The sequence below is a fragment of the Nannobrachium achirus genome (assembly GCF_963921795.1).
Source record: "Nannobrachium achirus genome assembly, chromosome: 10".
Classification (NCBI taxonomy): domain Eukaryota; kingdom Metazoa; phylum Chordata; class Actinopteri; order Myctophiformes; family Myctophidae; genus Nannobrachium; species Nannobrachium achirus.
In genome coordinates, this window is record NC_137819.1 from 38,405,021 (window position 1) to 38,412,205 (window position 7,185).

The 7,185-nt window shown below is 40.9% G+C and overlaps 1 long non-coding RNA gene across 1 annotated transcript; it reads right to left on the minus strand.

Moving 5' to 3' along the window:
* Positions 1-1,562: 1,562 nt before the first annotated feature.
* LOC308292594 lies at positions 1,563-6,436 on the minus strand. Its single transcript, XR_013962416.1, has 3 exons — positions 5,854-6,436; positions 4,630-4,767; positions 1,563-3,107 (listed from the first exon to the last, which is right to left on the minus strand). It is a non-coding gene; the product is annotated as an uncharacterized lncRNA (long non-coding RNA).
* Positions 6,437-7,185: the final 749 nt, after the last annotated feature.

Genomic DNA, 7,185 nt, shown 5'->3' on the forward strand with positions numbered 1-7,185 from the left:
TTAGAATATGTATGATGGCACTGATTTTACTAGTATTTCACATTAGGAGTCCACTAGTACTGTGGTTCTCAAACCTTTTATTTTCTAGTACCTCCTACGTGTCCATTTGGTTCCATTTGTACACTCTGACAGAGATGGAAAAAGGACAAAGATACTTGAGTAAAAGTAGGCTATCAATACTGCAATATAGAAACGTTCTGTAAGAAGTAAAAGTACTGGCATCAAAATATACTTTAAAAGTACAAAATGTTTGAAAATGGCAGATCCACAAACTCACAACACATCGCATCAACGCATTGTGAGCTTGTAGATCATCTATTTTCAGATAGCCTGGGTAAGTGGGTATAAAATAGGGCTAAAGTTGATTAATTAGGTTTTATAATATAATCATTTATGTGCAAAGTAACTGACATTTTCAAATAATTGTAATGGAGTACAAGTACTATAAAGTACAAGTACAGAAAGCTGGAAATATTCAAAGTACAAATACAGTACAAAGTACAACATTTTACAAGTACTGCTTACACCACTGCTCTCAAAAAATAGAGAGCACTAGTAGGCTACTATTTAGGTCTAGCAGATCTGTCTCTGGTAATATTTTTGTAATATTTAATATTTGTATGTGCATGACAAAAATGTACACCAGGGGTAGGTAACCTTAGGCACGAGTGCCAACATTGGCACAGGGGAGGGTGGGCACACTAGCAGAAGTGTGAGAGACAGGATTTTTATTTCAAATATATATTTTAAACATGGTCAATTAAATGAAGTCACCTAATTTGCAGCAAATTACATCCTGCACAACTCTGACTGGGGAGGGAGTCTGGGAGATAAGTGACTAATTGCTAAGCTGGTATGGCGATGAACCCTTTGTGAGTGACAGAGACAATGCAACATGTTACAGTCTTTTCTTCTTCTCACTGCAGGCACTGCAGTATCGTTTGGAGTGTCCTGGAGAGTCGTCGCAAGTGGAGAGTCGACGTCTTCTTACCCTGGCATCATTATATTGTATTATACATAACAAATGCATAGAGATGTGAAAATATCGGATCCTTCCCTTGTCATAATATATAATAAAATAGATTCAATACATTTGATTTTCCTTCTTTTCTGTTTTTACTGTATTGAGTGCTGTGTGAACCTGCTATTTGTAACACAGTAAACACAGTACAATCAAATTGTCGATTGTAGCCTGTGCAGTTTAACAAACACAGTGGCAAGTACTTCTGTTTCAGAGCATTACTGTAGTCCAGTGGTTCTCAACCTTTGAGTCTGGGAGTTTGAGCTTGTAGATCGGCTAGTTTCACAATATTTATCTGTGGAACGGAAACAAGCGGATGTAATACTGTACCTCAACTCCTACAGTCTAAGTGCTTATCAGGGTGGGGGTCCCCAGTTCAGTTGCTTTGGGGGTCACGGCTTGAAAAGGTTAAGAACCACTGCTCTAGTCCAGCAAATAATGGGTGATAAAGGCAGGCATAAAAAAAGACTTGAATGACATCTAAAATATGACAGTTTGCAAGGATTAAACCAAAAAAGCTCATGACAATGTAATAGCCTATATTGTTTTTATTCACAATGTGATTCTTTGTTCGCCTGTAGTATGCCTTTTTGGTGTGTGGAGTCCACCTGAAATTGAAACAGTTATTGTTCTAAGAGTTTGTGCTGTCATACAAAGGACAGGTAGAATGGAATGGATGTATCTTTACAGAAGGAAGGTAGCTTCATAGATACTACTGACAAAGACATGGACAAAATGTGTTGACTGCAAGCATGCCTCGTTCTCTCATGCCAGTGTAGGATGAGTAGGATCTCTGCATGTATTAAGGTACGTGTATGAACATATAAATGTACACAACATGCACTTCAAATAGCACAGGTAAGGGTCAGTCTAAATAGTATAATATATCAAAAACATTTTTACATTGAAAGTATACACACAATGCCAGGTCTACAAATGAACCTGGCATAGGTTCCATACCATGTTATCTAAATTACATTTTAACCTTTGCATAAGCCTGCAAGGGCTAAGGTGGAGTCTGGGACCTGTGTAGCTCACTAGCTCTGGTCCATAGCGTTAGTGGAGTTCTCCCTAACTTCGCTCCGGCTTGGCAAAACCGGAAAGCCGTCTCGTCTGGTCAGAATATAACAAAAACTGTTTCGCCCCTCACCAAACCAAAGGTATCAGTGGGGTGTTGAAAGCTTACTCTACTTAGTGAACGCAATCTGAGCCCCCACCACACGCTTAAAATATATTTCTAGGGCGAAATGAAAAATATTCCAACAGATGGAGACATAATTTCTATTTTTTTAACAGAGCATTAGTCTCGTTGGGTGTTATTCAGCTCTACGACGTTGGAACCATAAAGAGTGTCTCCATCCGGTGGAATATTCATCATTTCACCCTTGAAATGTATTAAGTGTGCGTGGTGGGGGCCCAGACTGCGTCTACCAAGGAGAGTAAACTTTCACTCCCCACTGATACCTTTGGTTTGGTGATGGGCGAAACAGTTTTTGTTATTTTGGGACCAGACGAGACGGCTTTCCAGTTTTGCCAAGCCGGAGCGGAAGGTAGAGGAACATAACGTTAGGGAGAACTCCACTAACGCTATGGACCAGAGCTAGGACCTGTGGAGCGTTGTCCTGGATGGATTAGGGAAGGTTTGAACAGCTTCCTTGTTAGCTGATATAATTTAGCAGAAACTTAGTCTGCAGAAGGGCACGCTTCTTGATAAAGTATAATTATTTTGCTCCCTAGTCCTACGAATTGGAACAATTATTCTCACACTATTCTCATCTTGTTTCCCAATTTGACTTATTTCAATAACAAGCTCACAATACTCTCCGGCCATCAAATGACAGTCTATCAATTCTCAACAGAGGCAAAACTAAATTTGCAAGAGGGGTTAGAGTAGTGTTAGTAGTCTAATATTTTTTAAACAAGATCATTTCGATGTATGCATCAAGATTGTGTGTGCTGCCAGGTTGGAACTGTAAGTTCCACTTCTTCCGCATCTCTTCTGAAGGCGATGTAGACAGGACTGCGATGTAGGACAGGAAGCGCAGAATCGCATGCATTTGAGCACTGTGGAAGGCTTCAACAGCACCTGTATGAACATAAATGTAAACAACATGCACATCACGTAATACAGGTGAGGATACAATAAATATAATTGAAAAAGGAAGACTGAGGTGCAAGTTCGTTCTACAGTTTGGGAGCCAGAAGTGAGAAGAGTCTGGGACGTGTAGTTCTGGTCCAGAGCGTCAGCGATTCTCACTGATGCTCTGACAGGCGGGTGACTCAAAGACTAGACAAGGATTTCTTGTTTGAGGGCTCAACTTCAGTCAAAATAAACTAAACTACTTTGCTACTCACCTAACCAAAGGTAGTTTTGCGTTGTTGAAAGTCTATTCTCCTCGGTGGGAAACCTCTCAGCACCCCACCCACTCTGTAAAATACATTATTTTTGTCATGAAATAAAATGCATCCACGTCAAGCCACCGCAGACAACCTGGAAATAAGCGGCGGTCAGAGTTGGATGCGTTTTATTTCATCACAAAAATAATGTATTTTACAGAGTGGGTGGGGTTGAGAGGCTTCCCACCGTGGAGAATAGACTTTCAACAACACAAAACTACCTTTGGTTAAGTGAGTAGTAAAGTAGTTTAGTTTATTGACCTAAGTTGAGCCCTCGTAGGGGTATAGAAATCCTGGTCTAGTCTTTGAGTCAGCCGCTTGTCAGAGTGTCAGTGAGAATCGCTGACACTCTGGACCAGAGCTAGGACATGGTTGTCCCGGATGTTTTAGGGTTCTGACATGTTCCCTGTGTTAGCTGATCTAATTTAGAAATTTAGCAGACACTTATATCTGCAGAAGGGCTGCACGATTCTTGTAAATGATTATTTTTCTCCCTAGGAATTGGAAAATTATTCTCACACTTTTATTTTATTTCCCAATTTGACTTATTAAAATAACAAGCTCATGACTTAGTGTACAGAGCAGGCAAGGCAACATTAGAGTTGAAAGAGGCTTTAGAGTAGTCTAATATTGAAAAATTAGATCACATTGCTGTATGAATCGAGAGAGTAAATAATATTCCTGGGAGTTCCTAGTAAGCTGCTTCTTCTACGGCATCTCCAGGGGTTGACACTAAGGTCTCAGAGGCACTTGCCCATCGGGCAAGTACAGGTCATGTTCTACTTGCCCGAAGGTAATGCCCACTTGCCCGAAAAGTAAATCGTCCATTATAAAATGATAGGTACGATTTTAATTACCGCAATTTAACACTTATTTCTTTACTTTCTGGGGCTGTGCGATAAAATGTCATACCTCAATACCTCCGAATCCAAATACCAAATACTTTAGCTATGATTGAATATGTCTATGGTTTCACACTTGTTATTTTATATTTTTTAATGTAGCAACAGTAAAAACAGCACATTATAGGTAAATAGTGCTCTTATTTTACATTCCACAGACCAGAAGACACAGCGCACTGGCCATGTTCAGGTGTTTAGACAGATATCTCGTGTTGTGTTTATAGACATTTGTGTCCCCTCTCAAATGAGCGCACTTGCCCTGTCGGGCAACCTGAAAGCCAACTTCACCTGCCCTGACGTTTTATTTACCTGCCGGGGGCAGGTGAGCCTTAGTGTCAATGCCTGATCTCTTCATTCAAAGGGCGATGTAGACAGTTGTACCGCTGTCTTCCCGCAGGACTGCTATGGACATCATCTTGGACGGTGGATTATGTGATGTGTCAGCACCTTATGCAATTATAGACAAAGAGGAGGAAAAAAGTTTCAGGGTAAACAGATTTTTTACAATGACATTTCAAAATGTTGCCATAGCTTTTACCCCATTTCTAGTAATCACACCATGCAATAATGAGAATCCTAAACCAGTTTGCTAAAAAAAAGAACAGATCTATAAGCTAACAACAGTAACACTGCATTTTACCATGTTACATATTTCATGTAATGTTGGGGGGTTGCTCTCGGGCACAAACCTCTTATCTCCATATTTAAACAGTTTTTTGTTTGTAAGTTTAAACCCTACTTTATAAAACAGTGTAGTACAAAAGAATAAAAAGTAACTGGCAAAAGTGCTGGATGATTACAATTTAGGCATTTAGCAGATTTTAATCCAAAGCGATGTACAATAAGCAGGTAATACAGTATATCAATATAATAGGATAATGTCAGTACATCAACAACAATATAACAAATGCATAGCAATATCAATCTAGAAAACAATAACATTTAGACCACGCACATCAGTAAAAAACATTTTTTTTTAAAAACAATGCGATCTAGCTTCATGTATGGTCAATGAGGGAAGGGGAGTGTTACAGTACTGCTATGTGTTTTAATGGAGTTATGTGGATTCAGTTTGTTTATGAGTTTGTCTGAATAAAATATATTCTAGTGATTCACACTTCACAGTTGTAAGTACCCAACGTTTGGTTGCCTACACTAGGAATCAGAGTGTAGTATCATCATCATCATCATCTTTTATAATAGCTCACGTTACATCATAATTACTGTGCAGCCACTGGGGGAGGGGTTGTTTGTCGATTCATATACATTATAATACAGTCCCCTCTGTTGACTTTTATCTCACCACTTTTGGGTGCCCCGCACATTACATTACAGAGATTAGCATCGCTAGCAATAACAATAGCCTAAAAGTAGTCCTACCTCTTGAAAGAATACACCTTGATATGAAGGCTCTCCACCCATTAGATGGGAACAAAATAAGTGTTACAAACATGAATCAAGTTGCAACCTTTGCTTGTACATTATACATTATGTTTCGTAGTGGCATTTTAATTCCAAACATACAGTACATACCTATGTTCTGCTTTACAAGGGACATTTAGCTTTGCATTGTGTCCATCAATCCTGCCATTACATCTCGGTGGAAGTCATCTGTTGTGAAATGTTTACTAATCACTACACAACCGCAGATTCATGTCCCATCGTTCTGCAGGCAGCAGCAGCACCCGGGGCTCGCTCCGTCGCTCGGCTTCATTCAATCATAACACCACGGTAAAACAACAATGCCATGTTGTTTCACCGACACAGTTGCACACGTTTCAAAACTTCTACAACTGCTCAGCATCACTGCGGTCATAACATCCCATCTTCTTACTACGTGACTTCCAACCAACAGCAACAAACAAACTAAAACAGCAACGCAGCGAGGATGTTATTATGGTTACGCTGTTAGCTTAGCTTTGGCTCTCTTCTCCAAGCGCTGCTTGCGCAAAGGATTATGGGTGCTGGAGGAAGTGAGGTTGGTGCTGTAGGAAGTGAGGTCATAGCTTCGCGTTTCCCAAAAAATGGAAATGTACCACAAAAATAAATTTCTTTTTTGTTTTCCAAGTTAGAATATGATAATATGGGGTTACAAAAGCCCTTGAAAACGACCGGAGCTCCCCTTTAAGTGAATATGTGTCTGATCTTTCTTGCATTCATTCCCCCACCTCTAAAGCGGGGGGTCTGGGGGTCCTCCCCCAGAAAAAAAATAACATAGTAGATGTAATTTCCTGTGTTCTGGTGAATTTTGGGAGTTTGATACCAAATCCAGGAGAAATCCAGGAGATTTGCCAATCCAGGAGCATGCCAGGAGATGGGGTCAAAATCCAGGAGACTCCTGGGAGATCCAGGAGAGTTGACAAGCCTGAGTGTGTGTGTGTGTGTGTGTGTGTGTGTGTGTGTGTGTGTGTGTGTGTGTGTGTGTGTGTGCGCGCGTGCGGGCGGGCGCGCGCGTGCGCATGTGTGTGTTTGTGTGCCAAACTTTTCGTCGGAAAGGTCCGGTTCGACTACAAAATGACGTCACTCGCCAACTCAGGTTCACCAAACAGCCCCAAAGACAACGCCAGCACTATTTCTTTTTTCTTGCACTGGCAGTGCCAGTGGCAGATTCATGCCTTTCATGGTGTCCAGGCTAGTAAATAGATACCAGGTTGGTAACACTTTCTATGATTTAACATTCAACATGCAGTTGGAATCTTTCAGAGAATGTAACATCCAGTGCCGATCCCGAACAAGTTCGGCTTTTTTGGAGCTGTGGAACACAAGCTCCCAATAGACAGGTATGTCCGTGGGTATGTGGGTGGGTGGGTGGCTGGCTGGGTGGCTGGCTGGCTGGCCGTGTCCGTAGTCTGGCAATACCTTGAG